Raw genomic sequence first — 19,048 nt, 5'->3', positions numbered from 1 at the left:
TCCATGCAGGAGTCTACCACTTCAGGGACCGGTAACCCTAACCTCTGAAAACAAAGCTCTGCATAAACACAACAAACAAACAATAAACACATTAAAAAAAACAAGTGAAGTCACTCACGAACGCAGAAGGTCAACTTCCAAGTTCAGAAAGGAAGATACATTCCCAGTATTTTGAGTCGACCATCTGGGGTTCCTAATCAACAAAACCCAGAAAATGTAATGACCCAGATCAGCTGAGCACGTGCAGAAATTCAACGAAAATTTAATTTTTATATTAGATAATCAGCTTTATAAGCATTCTCCCTACTTCATATGCAAATCGCGGTCTGCAACATTGACTGTTTCTGCGAAAATGCTTGAAATTATCCTTTGGTCCAACATAGAACACAATCCAATGTCAGCACAGGTTAATATTTTCTGTGACTGATGTTGCAGACCACATTCTTTCCTGACACGCGAAGTGTGTGTAATCACACACACACACACACACACACACATGTGGCGCTCGCACGGTCGTATCTCATTGGCGGGCCAAATTCTCGAGAAGCCCCTGACTGCAGCCCTCATACGGAGCCCACATGGAGGGGGCGGGCACTCAGTCCACATGGAGGGGGCCGGCACTCCGCCCACATGGAGGGGGCGGGTACTCATGCTGCGTTCGAGTATTCTCTGCGAACCGACTCGGATCTCGGATCTGACGCCACGCCCGTCCACATCGAGGGGGCGGCCACTCAGTTCACATTGAGGACTGGTCAAACAGCATTTCTGATCCCGTTTCTGACCTGAAATTATCTGAAATGTACCTGAAATTACCTGAAATTAGAGTGTGCCCGCCCGAGCGAGTGATGCCTAAAACATGCAAGTAAGTGAGACTGTCAAAATGCTTAAAGGCACCCAGTGCAACTTTCGAGGCTTAAAAATAAACATTCAATTTCTAGTCTTTTTTACACGTAGTAAGTTTCAATAACTCCATACCATTACATACCGACATTTAAGCAGCAAAGATGAGACGTCGTTGTGTGGTGAGAACTGATACAAAATCGATAACAACAACAATGCCGCCATTTTCTTTATTTTTTGTAACCTACAATAAATAAAGCAGGCTTCCAGTCAATGGAAAAATGGCTTCTCCCCACCGGCGATTGTTGTTGTTTACGATTTTCTATCAGTTCTCACCACACAACGACGTCTCATCTTTGCTCCTTGAATGTCGATATGTAATGGTATGGAGGTATTGAAACTTACTACGTGTAAAAAAGACTAGAAATTGAATGTTTATTTTTCATTGAATGTTTACATAAAGTTGCACTGGGTGCCTTTAATATATTTAGTAATATTCATGCAATTATGTATTATGTCTTGTTAACTACTTAATCGTCTTTTAAGTTTTAGTTACACCTAGCATGTTCCCCCCAACATGCTAGGTCAATTTTCAGCATCATAAGGTTGAGTGATATAGTCATGTCATACACCGTTTGAAAGCTTAGAATCTCAGGAATGTCAACCAAGGTCAACCATTCGGTGGAATAAATATGTTTAGTGAATATAGATCAAATATATCCTAGTGTCTCAGGTCAAAATAGCCGTTGTGGATATCCTTAGCAATGAGTTGATACTTCATGTTGGGTCTTTAAATGTTCATAAGAGTCCACAGAAATCGAATATCAATATTATTTTAGTCTAATTACATTGTGTATATGCACAAGCCATCTTATACAAAGCAGCCGAAAAATAGAAAACCGAAACGCTGCAATGTTTTTTTGTAGAAAACTGCTTTTATGTTTATACTGGTTTTCTTTGACTTTTAGAGACACGTCAGTGTAATTGTGTATGGCGAGAGCCCTGAAATACTGCTGGACAGCAGCGGTCTACATCTCTGCCCCTTCTGCAGATACAAAGGGTCAAAATGTGATATCGACCATCACATTAAATGCCATGCCTCGGTTAAATACAGAGGTACATTTTCTTAATTTTTTATTATTATTATTATTTATATTATTATTGTTATTATATATTTGTATGTATGCAGGGTAGCCGCGGGGTCTTAAAAGTCTAAAAAATGTCTTAAATTTCATGTTCCTAAATTAAGGCCTTAAAAAGTCTTAAATTGCGTTACCCAAGTCTTAATTTTTTAAAGATGGTCTTAAATTTCCTACTAGGATATGTTTTCGTAGTCAACCGGACTGTAACACAAGGGGAAAATAGGGGGCGTTTTGCGTATCGGGGTTTTGCGTAACGTCAGAGAACGTCTCATTTATTGGAGTATGCGCGAACAATACTTTGGGTTTTCGCGCCGGCAATCTCGACAAACATAATCAGTCGAGAGGAGACGCCACATCATGGGGAAGCAGGGCTCTCAAGTCTCACGCATTCGGCGTGAGACACGCAATTCGACCCATGCACACGCTCACGCGCCACACTTCGTATTTCTCACGCAGAGAAATTACCAGGATAGCGCCCACCAACTTGCGCCACTATTTAACAGTGGAACAGGTAGGAATCAAATGGGTTCCCCTTACGAAGGGTGACCAGACGTCCTCTTTTGCCCAGACATGCCCTCTTTTTGAGACACTTATAAAAATAAATGTGTCCGGGCGGAATTTCAAAATCGTCCGGGATTTTATTAAAGCCTCATACATGTTCACATTGAATTTGCGTTGCGTTCCTCTGGGTCGGTCACAAACTACTTAAGCTACGCCCTCCCCACCTCAGTTCTGTTCGCTTTGCATTGCTGGAAGTGAGTAGGGGGAGTGGTTAAGTAGAGCCTTCAGATTGGACGGTTTGACTTCAGAGTTACCGTCATGTTTTGTATTTTTTTTTTTGTTGCCATTATTGTTTTATAGGGACAAACATTAACAAATTTCTCCTACAGGGGATTGATAAAGTTCTATCTATTGAACAGAAAGAAACACTTGGTCATACTTTACACACTTTACCACAGCATTGGCCTACTGAATGCCACAGATATATTTTAAGCATTGGACTGAATGCCACATAAATATATAATTATGTTTTTGCATGTTTGCAACGTTTAAAAGTTCAGGGAAAAGTATAGCCTCCACTGGTGTTGCTTAGGCCAATATCCTTTTGAGGCAGTGTTGTTTCCGAATATTAGCTTTAAGGGCCAATAATGCTTACTATCATACATTAGTCACCATGTCTGTGGACGGGTTAGGGTTAGGGTTAGGGTTCGGGCTGGCTCCATACATTACGAAGGAGTTAGTAAAAGAGGTCAACGAGGCAAGTGGTGGATTCATTGAAATGGTTGAGGAAATTTGAATGCTGAGAAACTACAGCAATTTGAAAAGAGTTTGTTTGTTTATATTTTATATTGTGTGTTGAAAGTTTGATATTTAAACCAAAAATACAGCTACACTTTCACACCATCACTTTGTGTATTGTTTTTTTAATCTTTTATTATCATTTCTGGGTACATGGTCTTAAGAGACATCAGGCCTCTAGACTTTGAGTTAGGCCCTCAGTTTGGCTCTTTGATTGGTGAGTGCACACTTATCCTTTGGCACATTCATTAATGTATTGACATTAGGGATGGGCACGAGTAGTAAATTCCAAACTCGAGTGATCGAAGGAATTCCTCGAGGATCAATCGAGTACTCGTTTAATCAAATCTATTTTTAGAATGCAACGCATCTGCAGCAGGAATAGGCCTAATGATGAACGGCAATATTACCAACCAAACATGTAATGCTTATTCTCCATCAAAACAGTCAGAGTTTTCAGAGTATTCATTATTTATTTTTGCAAACGTTCAAAACACATTTCCCTTACAAAAATAAACATGCGTCTCACAATTTAAATCACGTCGAACCAAGGCCTGTAACGGTTAAAAAAAAAAAAAAACGAAACAAGTAGCCTAACCATTGCAAATAATTTAAAGCTGCAAATAAAACGGCAGCAAATGGACCATGGAAATACTCAGCGTTGTGATCTTCTCTCGCCGGGATTACAGCTGCGTCTTGCGGCGGTGAAAATAGCCGACACACTTGTTTGCTGCGGGTCTGCTTTGCCGAACTAACCGTTGTGTTTCAGGAGCATATGTTGCCGCATAGTAGGCCTACTTGTAGTACTCTGGTAGCTCGATTTCGCTTGGCATATTTTACATTTCACCTTATGATCTCCTATTTCTTTAAAGTATTTCAATTCTTCGCTGCGCTTTGCTTTACCGCCATCTCTTAACTTTTTGAATTCTGGCGTGCCTGCACACGGCACGCGCCACACAGAAATTTGATGCATTTCATGTGCTTTGTGCCCACGGCATGCGTGAGTGGCGCCGCACAGAAATGATACATTTGCTTCAGAAAACTTTGTGTGTGTGTGTATATGCAAAATCGAGTTTGCCTGTTCACCAACAAAGTTCATTTGTAACGAGGAGTACTCGAGTAATCGATTCCTCACGCCCATCCCTAATTGACATGAATGTTTCATATGTTCCAAAAAAACATGAATAACATATGCACGACCGTGTTTTACGACTGCTTAATGGGTGCGATGTAGGTCTTAATTTTCATTGAAGTGGTCTTAAAAAAGTCAAAAAAAAATCTTAAATTTGGTTTGATCAAACCTGGGGAAACCCAATGTATGCCGTTTTCCTCACCAAGGTCTGCAGAGGAGCTTTCAGGAAGCAGGGAGAGAAGACGGGAGGAAAAAAAGCTACAGGTACGTGTCATATACTGTAATGTGTGATGTTGTCTTAGAGCAATTGTGAAAGACTATAGTCTTACCACCCTCCCACCACTAATACATTTCAGGATAAAGATCTCTGCACAAAAAGGGCTAGAGTTGCTCCAACAGCATCCAGCTCTGAAGGATCAGGTCATGTATAGACTGTTAATCCAGGTGAATCCATGTAGGCCTACACATATTCAGAGTATTTGTGAGATATGATTGATTCTATTAGGCTTCTACTTCCAAATTAAAGCTAGGGTGGGTAATTTCTTTACTGGAATATTTGGCAAAACTGTCCTAATAGCCAGTCAGCTATATGTAGGTGAAGTGCTCTGAGAATATCTGCTCATAACTTTGCTCTCCCCTGCCTCTGTGGGCCGCACCCAAAAATTGCCACCGCTCATGTACACTTTGACCAATCAGAGCGAGGCTCCGATTCTCCGTTCTTATTGGCTGTGGGACTGTCCGGTCACCTTGGCAACGACGTTGGTGCGTCCCTGCGTGAGCGTTCACGAGCCTAGCGGTCTGACAGTTTTGTACTACTACGGCGGACAACAAATGAATAGCCGTGTCTTCATCAACGGCCCATAAATTTCCCATTCCCCGGATACCATCAACTAACACCACTAAGACAGAGAAAAAAAGAGGAAAGACACTTGTTGAAAGGACAGCTACTAAAAGGGAGGCGGAGAGAGCTCGAAATAAAACCAGAGTAAACATCGGCGTGGCTTATGAGCGATGGAGAGAGTTACGTGACCGGAGAAACTTAAAATCGGACGCTGAGATGGCTATATTTCTTATAGACAGGTAAGGAATTGTGCTATCCCTCCATGGTATATTGCGATGAATATGTAAAGTGTCGGCTGGTATGGTTTTTTACTAAGCAAAGCCACGATAACCGTTACATTACGGTTCTGTAATGTAACCATTTCAATACGGTTCTGTAGGATGTCTTGCATCAGCCGATGGTTCTTTTCCCGGTCCGTTTTATAGGTTAGTTATGGTCACACCAACCCTGGCTGTCGGAATAACACAGAGATTGTGCTAACACGTGGCCTAGGCTTCAACTCAACTGTGGATAATGTCCGAGTCACGTTTGTATTAAAGCTACGTTGACACAACTGCCAAGATAAGCACTGCGAGGGAAGTCTAGCATATGATATTCCATGTATTGTTATAACGTTGTTGCAAGCTAGCAGCAGCCTAGCTCAGTTTCGCGATCGCTTTGAAGTGACGGTTTCCTTGTGTGTAATCTGGCTTTCTGTGTTATTTTATCAAATATATATATTTTTTCAGCACAGTACTGTACATACACAATGATGGACAACGACAGTAAAGAGATCATATCGATTGTCAATATTGATAAGAGGGAGACCTAGAAGAATTCTGTTATCATGGAGAAGGAGTTTTTTTTTTTTTTTTTTTGCTTTTGTTCTTATGCTAACGAACTACAGTTGCAATTAGTTTGCTATCTTGCTTGGCTGATACAGCTACCTTTCTTAGGCCTACCAGCGCAATGGCAATGATTTTAAGATAACATACATGGTATGTCTGTGAGTAAGATGTTGATGCTATATATGTACTTATGTAGCAATCAGCACTAATGTTTAATTACCTCGGAATCGGACATGGTGTTTCGTCTTCCTATCAATGTAACTGAATTCACATGAACGCGCATAACTGACGTTCGGTGGGAGGAGCTACAGCAGGTAGCGTGGCAGGGACGGGCCAGAGAGCACGCGACGGAATCTCAACGGCTGTTTTCTCCAAAATCGCCCACCCTAGCTTTAAGTTGTACACATATCTCCACCAATATACAAGTTATAGCCTATTCCATGGCTGATCTATTGCATACTAGGGCCTACTTTTATTATTCCATTGTATTGGCCTACTCAACATTACAGACAACAATCTGTTTTATTTCCAGACAAAACTGAAGACCAGGAACTGGAACCTGGGAACCTGGTATGTAATATGTGTGTAATGCTGGAGGTTGTATCAAAGCTGCAAACTTGTCGCTTTTTCGGCGACAATCGCCGTTTTCTTGGTCAATTTGGTCATTCACGTGAATCGTGTAGAACCGGAGAGTTTTGTTTTGGGGGGGGTGGGGGGGGGTCCAGAATTGCGAACAATTATTGGATCATTCTTATAATTGACATTTCTCTGGGCCAATCGGAATCTCAGCACTTGCTTCAGAATCTTTCTTATAATTGACATTTCTCTGGGCCAATCGGAATCTTGAAGCACACGGCGCCAACTGAGCTCGCCATTGGATGAGGCGGTCGCCTGGCTACCGCGCATGCATGCGGCCAAACAACGCAAGAGAGCTTGCGAAACACTCTTCTAGAGGGGTGTTCCACGAACGGAGGTTTAACAAACACTGAGTTAACGCTGAACTCTAGGTTGATTTACCCAGTGCCGACTAACCCAGAGTTTTCGGTTCCACAGCAGCGGTTATGCATTAGTTCAACCAACTCGGGGTTGGTTAACACAGGGTTGTGCGCGTCACCGCCAAACCTAAAAAGACGTGATGTATGGATCATGGAAACCCTGATCGAAATGGCGAAACGGGCCGCTTATTTCAATGAAATGGAACTTCAGGTTCTCCTGGGGAGCTATGACGAGGAGAAGGACATTATCACAGAAAAGGGAACGCTAAAGCCTCTGCAACCCGGAGAACCAAAGCCTGGCAGCGGATCGCTGACCGCGTAAATGCGTTAGTTACACGTCAAAAGCATAATCGTTCATATTTGAGCCATGAATATATAAATATCCCAGTTAAGCATTCTTAAAGATCCTACCACATAACCCCTTTCTTCTAAAAAAATATGTACTCCGATGGCCTCCAAGCGGTCAGCGGATCAAGTATAAAAATGAAGTATAAAAAACATACAAACTGGTAAGCTTTTCCCACCATCGTATTGGTATAAATTTAAATAAGCAATTTTTTTAAGCCAATCGTGAAAAGGCAGACAGTCGGTAGACTGGATCTGGCCCTCAAATTGTCTTGACCCCGGTGGAGGAGCTGTTAATAAACATAAATTCAGGGCGCCCTGGCATGGAGGGGGTACCTGGAGGTACCTACCTCCTCAGAGAGTCAGGGGCAATACCCCACTGGTTGAATGTAGGTTTTAGTGTTTTCTTGTATTTTAGATTTTTTTTTGCCTTCGAAGTAACACATGCAAACCATGTGCTTGCCACAGCGCATACTATTCCAAGTGTTTCTTTTTTTGGTAACTGGGTAGAAAACCTAAAAGTGACAATTCATCAACTTCACAGAATAATAATTGTTTTTTGTCTCTCCAATAATAAGTAAAAGTAATAATAATAAAAAAATTGTGACAGTCGTAAATTAAATATTTTTTAAAAGCCTCAAGGATGTTTTGACATTGATTTTTGATGAAGTATGCTGTATGAGTTTTGTTAAATCACGCTCAGACTAGTGTTATTTGTATATTACAATAAAAAATAAATCCCCCCGTGACACTGTCACCTTTTTTCCTCTGAGGAGTTTGCAGGTCTGTTGTATGTATAGCCAGATGAAATAGTCTGATGACTAGTTGAATAGTGTTTTTTATCACTGAAAACTCATCAGTAGTAGTAGCCTTTGTTTGCATACCATTTTGTGGTTTTGGGAGAGTAGGGTGTCAAGTACAGACACAAATAATTTTTCTTTCTTCTTCAAGGAAGATTATGTTGTCCTGAAGGACACAATTCAGGCAGCAGCATGGTGCCAGTTACAGTCCTTCAAGGACAGCGTTTCTCTCCCAGAGGTCATTGGGATGGAAGGTTGGGAGCAGATGGCAGCATCAACACAGCGCAAATCCCATGACGGCGGGGATGAGGAAGAAACGTGGAAACCATTCCAATTCTCATTCAGATTACATACTGACTATGAACTGTTCTGTGTGGAGATGATGGACAGGAGAAACCTGAAGGTGTTAGCCTCTTTTGAGTCAAACACCTCTCCCCCTCCCCGTCCCCCTCGCCGTGACGCCTGCGCCACACGACTCCAATGTAGTCTGATGATGCAGCATAATGGCGGCGCTTGGCAGCTATGGCGGCGGTGACGGCGATGTCGGGCGACAGAGCGTGAAGCAAGAGTGGCGTCCACCTCACTGAGGAAGGCGTCAGTGTGTTCCCCCCCCCCCCGTTGAGACTTTGTTTGTTCTACTCTTTATTGATTTATCTTTTATGTTAATAGTTTACAATCTATTTTTTGTAGTTGTTTTGTTGAATATAAAGACTGTTGTTAGTGCTCCTGTGATTGGTGTAACTTAATGTGCTTCACACATGTAGCTTTTCATTATGTCTATTGAGGTACATTTTTTGCCCTTAGATGTGGTCACTTCGTTATTCCTCACATTTAGTTTTAGTTTAGTTTAGATAGTTTATTTCGAACATGTGCGGGTAACACAACAAAGTGAACTGAAAAAACAAAAACAAAAAACAAATCCAATGAGAATAGTGAAAACAACAATAACAATAGCCAGTATAAAAAGTAATAATGTGAACCCAACATGTCCGAAAAGGAGTAGGATGAAGCATATGCTTATTTAAACCTACCCCTTCTCCACTACTCAAGTAATAATCTAACTCCCCAAATATACATATCTAATAATACATATTTACAAAAATAGAAAATAAATAGATTAAATAAACAAATACATAAGTCATTTATAATTCATGAAAACACCCGTTGTTAAAGCCCTTCTTCCTCCCTGTACCTTGTGAAAACCATATGTTTGAACCGCTTTTTAAACTGGATCATGCTTGGACATTGCTTGAGTCCCACACCCAGTCTGTTCCACAACCTCACTCCACAAACTGAAAGACAAAAACTTTTTAATGTTGTTCGTGCCCGCTATTTTTGAATGTTGCCAGGAAGTAGATTGTTTTTTGCTTTGTACATGATTTGTGCTGTTTGGAAATGAACCAGATCAGTGAATTTTAATGTTTTTGATTTTAAGAATAGTGAATTTGTGTGGTCTCTATACCCAGTATTATGAATTATTCTTATGGCTCTTTTCTGTAGTATGGATAGAGATTGTATTGTACATTTATAAGTATTGCCCCAAACCTCTGCACAGTATTGTAGATATGGTGAAATCAGTGAACAGTAGAGAATGTGGAGTGATTTGTGGTCCAGAATTTGTTTAGCTTTGCTCAGAACTGAAATGCTTCTTGACAGTTTGCTTTGTACATGTTTTATATGAGACTTCCAGTTTATTTTATCATCAATTGTTACCCCAAGAAACTTGATTTCATAAACCCTTTCAACGTCCACCCCATCTATTTGTAACTGTACTTGTGTATTCTTATTGTAATTGCCAAATAACATGAATTTTGTTTTACTTAAGTTTAACGATAATTTGTTTCTCTCAAACCACATTTTCAGTTTGCACATTTCAGTGTTGATCCTCCCCAGTAGTTCATGTAAATCCCCCCCAGAACAAAAAATACTAGTGTCATCTGCAAATAATACTAATTTTAATGTTTCTGAAACTTTGCATATGTCATTTATGTAAAGTATAAATAGTTTTGGACCTAATACTGACCCCTGTGGGACACCACAAGCAATGTCCAAGCATGAAGATGAATGTTCCCCCAACTTCACAAATTGTTTTCTGTTACTTAAATAACTTCTCACCCAGTGCAATACTAACCCCCTGATCCCGTACCGTTCAAGTTTATTGATTAATATGTTATGATTAATTGTATCAAAAGCTTTTTTGAGATCTATGAATATTCCAACTGAATGCAGTTTGTGATCTATAGCGTTTGTGATCTCCTCAATTGATTCTGTTAATGCCAGTGATGTAGAGCTGTTTGCTCTAAATCCGTATTGACTGTCAGAAAGTAATTTATGTTTGTTTATGAATTTGTCTAATCTGTTATTGAATAGTTTTTCTAGAATTTTGGAGAATTGTGGAAGTAAAGAAACTGGCCTGTAATTTGTGAAGTGTCTATCCCCAGTTTTATACAGCGGCACAACTTTAGCTATTTTCATGTTGTTAGGAAATTTTCCGGTTTGGAATGATAAGTTACAGATGTATGTAAGTGGTTCAGAAATCCCCTCAATGACCTTTTTTACAACTTTCATATCAATTTAATTTGAATCAGTAGATGTTTTGTGTTTACATTTATTTACCATATCTATGATTTATTTTTCTTCCACTGCTGTGAGGAACATTGAACTGGGATTTCTCACTATAAGGTTATCATTCCAATCCTCAGGTAACAATGGATCTGGAATTTTTCTTGCCAAGTTTGGTCCAACATTTACAAAAAAAATATTAAAGCTGTTGACCACATCGTCCATATTGTCCTTTTTAATGTTTTTATCAATAAAATATTGAGGGTAACTCTGTTGATTAGCATTATTTTTAATAATACTATTTAATATGTCCCATATTCCTTTAATATTGCTTTTGTTATGATATAATATTTTACTATAGTATTCTTTCCTACATACCCTTATAATTTTGGTTAACTTGTTTTTATAGTTTTTATATTTATTTTCTGCCTCTTTAGTCCTTTGTTTTATGAATTCTTTATATAGTGTATTTTTCTTTTTACAGGCATTTTGTAATCCCTTCGTGAACCATGGTCGATCTTTGTATTTTTGTTTTCTGTAGTATCGTTTTATTGGACAATTTTTATCATATAATGATGTGAATATTCTTAAAAAGGTTTCATATGCATTATCAATATCACTTTCATTATATACCTTTTCCCAATTTTGTGCCAGTAAATCATTTTTTAATGAGCTCATAGTTTCCTCTGTCCTCACACGTCTGTATTTTAGTTTTTCCTCTGACTGATTTCTCTGGTAGTTGCTGTTATAAACTGTAAACACTGGTAGGTGGTCACTGATGTCATTAATTAATAGTCCGCTCATTGTATTATTTTCAATATCATTGGTAAATATGTTATCAATTAAAGTGGCACAATGGGATGTGATTCTACTAGGTCTGGTGATTTTTGGATATAAACTCATGCTGTACATAGTGTTGATAAATTCATCGGTCATTTTGTGCTTATTTGGATTGAGCAGATCAATATTGAAGTCACCACAGATGAAAACAACTTTTTGATTAGTTTTTGAAAACATTTCCCCTATCCAGTCCTTGAATGCTTCAGTACTAGATCCCGGTGCTCTGTATATACAGCTGATTATTACATTTTTGTTTTTTTCTTCACATATTTCAATTGTTATACATTCTAATAAGTTATCAATGACAGTTGTCATATTTTCTACTACTATATAATTCAAGTTATTATCCACATACATAGCCACTCCTCCTCCACTCTTGTTCTTTCTGTTTACACAGTTAGCATATCCCTCAAGTTCAAAGTCCATTCCTTTATCTGCATTGATCCACGTTTCTGATATTGCAATTATTTTAAATGTTTTTTTGAATATTCCTTGATGTTATTGAAATTTGCATACAGACTTCTGCTATTGAAATGAATTATAGACAATTTGCTGTCCATTTTAATGGTCTGATTGTACTGTTCAGCTGTGTAGTAGCAGCAGTTGTCGTTGATGTTAGAGAAGAAGTTATTGTCCGGGTCTATATCGTGCTCCAAGTCCAGTAAATTATGGTCAGTGTATTGAAATGTTCTCAGTTCCAGTTTTTCATGATCAGCAATCCTTTGAATTATATCCCTGTTATCTCCAGTTGTAGATGAATGAGTTCTTTCAGACTGTGTCATGGTGGTGTGTTGTGTATGAGTCATCATACCGTAGTCTGGATTGTGATAATCATTCGTGGTTGTCCATTTCCTCGATGTTCCTGATGACCATTACTTTGGCTTGTTCTGGCGTTCCGTTTAGTTTAATGAATACTTTACAGTTAGATGTCCATGTGTGTTGAATTTTTCCCTGTTTTTTCATGAAGCGTGCTTTTCTGGCGATATCTGCGTTTCGTTTGGTCAGATGCTCATTGTTTGTTCCTTTCTATGGAAGCATATATGTAGCAAAATTCAAATGGCAATGCAATTTGGAATTACATTATGCATTTGACAATGCATTATGCAATTTTATAATGTAATTTGTAAATACGTTATTCAAAGTGTATTTTAAAATGCAAAGTGACAATGCAATCCTCAATTAAATTTGCAAAAGTTCTAACAATACAAATAGAATAACATTTAGTCAAATTCTTTGAGTTCCTTTATACAAATTGAAAAGCTATAGCGTCCCCGTGATTGCAATCCACTTCGCCACGCTCCGTGTGTTGCGATATTCAAATGACATTTCAATCCGCAAAACGGAATCCAAAACGGAATCCAAAGAGGAATCCAAAAAGTCAATATGCAAAGTGGCAAACGTATCAGCCAATCAGCGTCTGGGCGGGAACTACGTCACTTGCTCGTAATTTCCTTGTTCACTTCTAGTTCTTTCGTATGTGTCAGGTCCATGGTCACCAATGGAGATTATTGATACGCTCCGAAGTTTGGCCGATGATGTGGAGAACAATCGTGTTGAAGACACAGATGCAGTAGATAGAGTGCGTGTTCTGGGAGATAGGATAGACGACTTATCCTCACGGGTACGTTTTGACCCCAGTGTGGTAAACACAAAGATTTCCAAAGTGCTACAGGCACTGGGTGCGAAACATAGGGTCGGGAGACCCACCGTCTCCACCCACACCTCACCTACAAAGCTCTCTAGAACCTAGCCCCCAGTTACCTCTGGGACCTCCTCCAAGAATACACTCCCTCCTGCTCCCTCCGCTCAACCTCTGCTGGACTACTATGTATCCCCACATCACGACTCATTACAATGGGTGCCCGGTCATTCAGCTGTTCAGCACCCAGGCTCTGGAACTCCCTCCCCCCACACATAAAACAGTCTGACACACTAGAAAGTGACGTAGTTCCCGCTGGTGGCTGATACGTTTGCCACTTTGCATATTGACTTTTTGGATTCCTCTTTGGATTCCTCTTTGGATTCCTCTTTGGATTTCCTCTTTGGATTCCGTTTTGGATTCCGTTTTGCGGATTGAAATGTCATTTGAATATCGCAACACACGGAGCGTGGCGAAGTGGATTGCAATCACGGGGACGCTATAGCTTTTCAATTTGAATAAAGGAACTCAAAGAATTTGACAAAATGTTATTGTATTTTTATTGTTATAACTTTTGCAAATTTAATTGAGGATTGCATTGTCACTTTGCATATTAAAATACACTTTGAATAACGTATTTACAAATTACATTATGAAATTGCATAATGCATTGTCAATTGCATAACGTAATTACTTATTGAATTGCAAATTGCAAATTGCATTGCCATTTGAATTTTGCTACATATATGCTTCCATACCTTTCAGTTTCCTTCCTTGTTTTAACAGTGCGGTTTTGTGTTTTCTGTTGACAAACCTCATGATCACGGCTCGTTTGTCGCTGTCATCTCTCCGGGGCAGAGGGTGGCATGCCTCCACGCTGTTCCAGTCCATGTCAATCCCTTTGGACTGTAGGAAGGCAGCCACCTGTTGCTCCACAGAGCGGACATCCTGCCCACCGGGCTCCCCCCCGTTGTCAACGGTCACCGCCCGGGCGTATGACCAGGGTTTGATATTGAGCCCGGTCACAATCACGTCATTGACCCTGGTGTACTGCTCCAGCTCCGCCACTCGATTCTCCAGGTGCACCAGACGCCGGTCCTTCTCGGCGTTCTGGATCCGGAGAGCCTTCACTTCCTCCACCAAGTCCAGGATGGATTTCTGCTGCTTGCTCACTACTGAAATCTCCTCAGACAAGAAGTCCAGAGACTTCTTGATGTCCTCGCCCTCTTCGGCTGTCAGAGCCTTCTTCGGACCCATGTTGCTAGGTAACGCGAGGTAGCGTGTGCTGTTACCCTAGCCGCTAACTAGTTTGTCAACTAGTCGCCTTGCTCCGTTCTTTCTGTCCGTGATCCTAAATCGGCGTCCAGTGTAGATCGTAACAGCTCAAACGCTTTTGAAGAGAACCACAAAAGCACAAAACCAACTGGAACATTGCATCTGTTAAGGTCATACCTTTGGGTCCCAGTCTTCGTAGTTCCCCAAATCTTATTTTGGCTCTTATTGGGCCTGTAACTCTCACAGACAGACGGGTACAGGAGTTCGGACACGTTGCATTGTTTACAGGCAAGGGTGGATTACCGCACGGGCACACCGGGCACATGCCCAGGGGCCCAAGGGCGGCCCTGTGTGAAGTCGCTTTTAGTAACTTTTAATGTTGCATTGTCAAAGCAATCAGTAGAGAAATACAACAATTCAAGCGAAAACGGCAATAGTAGGGCTATTAATACTGAGTAAAAAAAAAAAAGATCACTAGGGGGCACTATTTCACTGAGTGAATTTGAGACAGGTCACGAACAAGGCACTGTGATTTAAACATTGAGCAACGGCGAACGGTAGTAACGTGAACTCTTAAGTGGAACCTTAATAGGTCCATGAGTGGAACAGTTAAGCTAAAAAAAAATAAACAAGAGAAAATGTATTTGCAAGTCGTTTAGGCTATGCTTAACTTTATAATAGTTCCATGGTACGCAGCAAGAAAGATACCCATTCACAATACTCCCGTGCCATCTGTTTGTATAATTTAATTAACAGCATGGGCTCCCGCTAGCTTAACATAGTATTACCGACCGTTTACTCTTGCATTAACAAGAGCAGCGGAAATCTGCTCAATCGTCAACAGTGTTGCCAGATTTGGTTGAGCTAAATCCGCCCAATCACGTTCCAAAACCCGCCCACTTCAGCAAAAAACCGCCCAATGACGTTTTTCACAGGAAAAAAAATAATTTTTGTGGTTGTGGTTCGAGTGTTATATGCGCCAAGAGTTACTTCTAATGGCTGCAATGTTTTACGCTCCGTCCGGTTGAGGAGTAATAATAAACATCCCTGGGGATTTTACCATATCGACTCGTCCTTCTGATTACGCGGTAACGCTACGGTGTTACACAATTAAGCCCAAATGGCAAGTTCTATTTTATTATCACAGACCGTGCATGTCACAGAAAATGTGGAAAAATGCCGAGAAGGTTGACAAGCCCCAGGTAGGTACTCACAAACTTGCCGTGTTTCTGTGAGCGATACTTCACACAAATGCAGAGGAGCTTGTTCACTGATACATCAGTGCTCTCATCCAGGTAAAGAGAATATGGAGACTCACCAATATCCTCCCTTAACTCCTATCTGAAGTGCGGTGCCAGAACAGATGTTATAACGGCGGTACACTTTGTCCCGTGCATCTTGAATGCGCCCATCTCATCTTGCAGTATATCAGACAAATCATCCACGGCGTTTATGGAGGTGTGACAGGCGACGTAGGTTGCAACCCGAAGTTCACGTCGTTTTTGGTCATCTTTGATTGTTGCTCCTGCACCAGATCCCGTTGGGACAGCAAAGCATTTGACACTGGGCTGACAGCGGGCCTTGTGTTTTTTCGTGGCACCATGTTCTCTCAAGTCGTTGAGGTGGGCTCTTAATTCAACGTTACAATACCTGCAACGAGCTTTGCTGTCATCTGCTGGGGCAGGCGCGATCCACGATTTTAATTCAGGGTCGGTCTCCCATTCCTTTCTATTAAGTTTTTTATATTTCCCCCACTTCGGCATGATGCTTATTTCGCTAACAGAGTTGAGAGAGAGCGGGCTTTTGCCTCAGACTTCTGCGTCGGCGCACAACGGTTTGTTGATGTGACATCACGACGTGAAGTATATTGAAGTATAGGCCTACTGAGTTTTGTATTTGTACTGTTTTTAAACCATAAAATAACAGTTTGGTGTGCTGTTTTCACATTATTAAAAAAACTGCCAGATATTGGCAAAAGCAGCCCAAAATGTATATACCCGCCCAATGCATTTTTTCCCCGCGAGATGAAATCAAAAGTAGCCCAATTGGGCGGGAACCCGCCCAATCTGGCAACACTGATCGTCAATGTGGTCGGAGTGCCCGCCCCCCTCGATGTGGACTGAGTGCCCGCCCCCTCCATGTGGGCGGAGTGCCGGCCCCCTCCATGTGGACTGAGTGCCCGCCCCCTCCATGTGGGCTCCGTCTGCGGGCTGCAGTCAGGGGTACTTGAAATTCTCTGGGCGGACAAGGCAGAGAAAGGGGAGGAGCTTAGATCCTTTATGACAACATATGGGACCACTTTCCAAATCAGCACACTTGAGCCTCCATTTTTTCAAAGGCGGGCAGAACACCGAGTGCTCGTTTTACCCCAAACGCAAGTTTTAGCCACTGGGGGACCATAGGCCGGCTAGGGGAACTCACATTTAGGTTAGAAAACCTCATGAAGTGAGATTTTCATGCCATGGGACCTTTAAAATGTCAAAATGTTACTTGCTTTTATATGAATCTGCTGAGTTCTTCAAGGAAAGTGGTCAAATCCAAAGGAATAGCTTTTAAGAGACTTTATTTAGTATAAAGTATTTTCGGTATGGTAAACTGATACTCTGAAGCAAAGAGAGATTGAAGATGTGTCTAAGCACGTGCGAACGTCTCCTAGCTGATCAAAAACATTAACCCTTGTATGTCTAATAGCTGCCGAGAAGATTCTGAAGAGCATGCTCGATCTGTAGGTTGTTGGGCTGTTTCCCAATGTCAAGGAAGCATGCTCAACGGCCGCCCTTTTAAGGACGCTACGTCATAGAACGCCGACAAGCACTGTTCCAATGTTGAGGACACTCGAAAGCCGCGCCATTTTTGCGTCCTTTGTTTTTGAGAATTCCGAGATTTTTCAAGGATGCATCGCTGCATCCTAGACGAGCCAAAACTACCCACAATCCTCTGCGTTCACTGGGCGGGTTCTTGAAAATGGCAGAGCAGTACACGTTCAAATGAAGTGAAGTTATATTAGCTTTCAGAAATATTTTGTGCCGTATTGCTTTTTATAGATTCATCATGTTAATGCAAATAATCAAGCCTAAAGACCTGTGCCACTTTTCAAACGTTTTTGCAACACCACACCACTGTCACCAATGTCAATTTACTCGCTCACAAGATTACATTATTTATGTATACCTGTTTGTGTTGAATCGTTTTTTTTAGGGTCAGCCCAGCAAACGGAGGCTTTTGTGCGCCTGAGGGTGGCACACAAACATTTGTTTACCGGTGGAAGGGATAGTGCCACTATCCAATGTTGTAAAATTAATGCACAACCGATCATTTGCAATGTTTGTAATTTTACGTATATAATTGTATTTTATATGATATACTTATGTGTTCAAAGCACTGGTAGATTGTAGGCATATATGAATGAATGAATCAGGTCAGTTAAATAATATATCCAAATAAATACATGTTTATCATCTTTCTTTGTCTTTTCCCCCCTGCATAATAGTAATCAACCGTACTGTAAATGTGATGCATGAATTAAGTTCTCAGATAATTTCACTTAGTTTTATAAAAATTGAATGGATTTTCCTTTTAATAAAGACGATTCGATCAACCGCAACAAAGCTTTTGTGACTTCCCCAAAGAGGCTCCATGCGAAGGAGACATGACCGCATTCATAACAGACAAAAGTCAAATAAATATCGATCAGCTTGATTGCTGCCATGTTTTATTCATAAACGCACATGTGTCTACAAGCGGACACGCAGTATTAAAAAGCGGAAGCGGAAGCGCTTCCACACTACCAAGTCGTTCCAAAGTCTGAACGTTACAAACGCTAGGAAGCACTCGAGCTAGCACTCTATTCTCATCTCCATAGGACGCGACTAGCAAGGACGCGTCCTAGCAAGGCTGCAGCCTTCACTTTGGGAAACAGCCATGGTCTGAACAGCGCGGCCCGGAAGTAGTGGGAGGAGCCGGTGTGACGTAACCCTCGGCTTCCTCGCCTGGTCTGTGGTGCTGCCTTCTTTGGCTAAAGTATTTATTGCAGTAAGGTCTTGCTCCCCTTGTGGCTATGTATAGTATTGACGGCTTAAATGTTTGGTCCTACTCCCTAGTGGTTAAGTGAGGGAAATACACCTTGTGCTCTTAAAATACGTAACAAATCGTATGTTATAAGCAACAAGAGCAAAACCATTTGCTTGGATTAATGGCTCGCTAAGATAATTGCAATGGTTAGGTGTATCGCAAATAATTTGTGTGCTTCAGATCAGTGTGAGGATTACAGCGAAACTACACTTTAACAATCCAGATTATGCAAAACAGAGAATAAGAGAGAATAAGCAATGACGCAATCTCCCGTTAATTAATTTGACTGGAGTCTTGGGAAACAGGGTGTCTGCGCCGGGGGCCATTAACATGCTATAACACGAGGCTGGGAAATGTTTATGCAGACTGCAACAAAATGTGAATTTCCACAAAACTGTTCACTAGAACCTGATCAGTTTGCCAACATAGTTAAATGGAGC

Source organism: Gadus macrocephalus, chromosome 12 (genome assembly GCF_031168955.1).
Source record: "Gadus macrocephalus chromosome 12, ASM3116895v1".
Taxonomy (NCBI): domain Eukaryota; kingdom Metazoa; phylum Chordata; class Actinopteri; order Gadiformes; family Gadidae; genus Gadus; species Gadus macrocephalus.
This window is presented reverse-complemented; position numbering follows the sequence as displayed.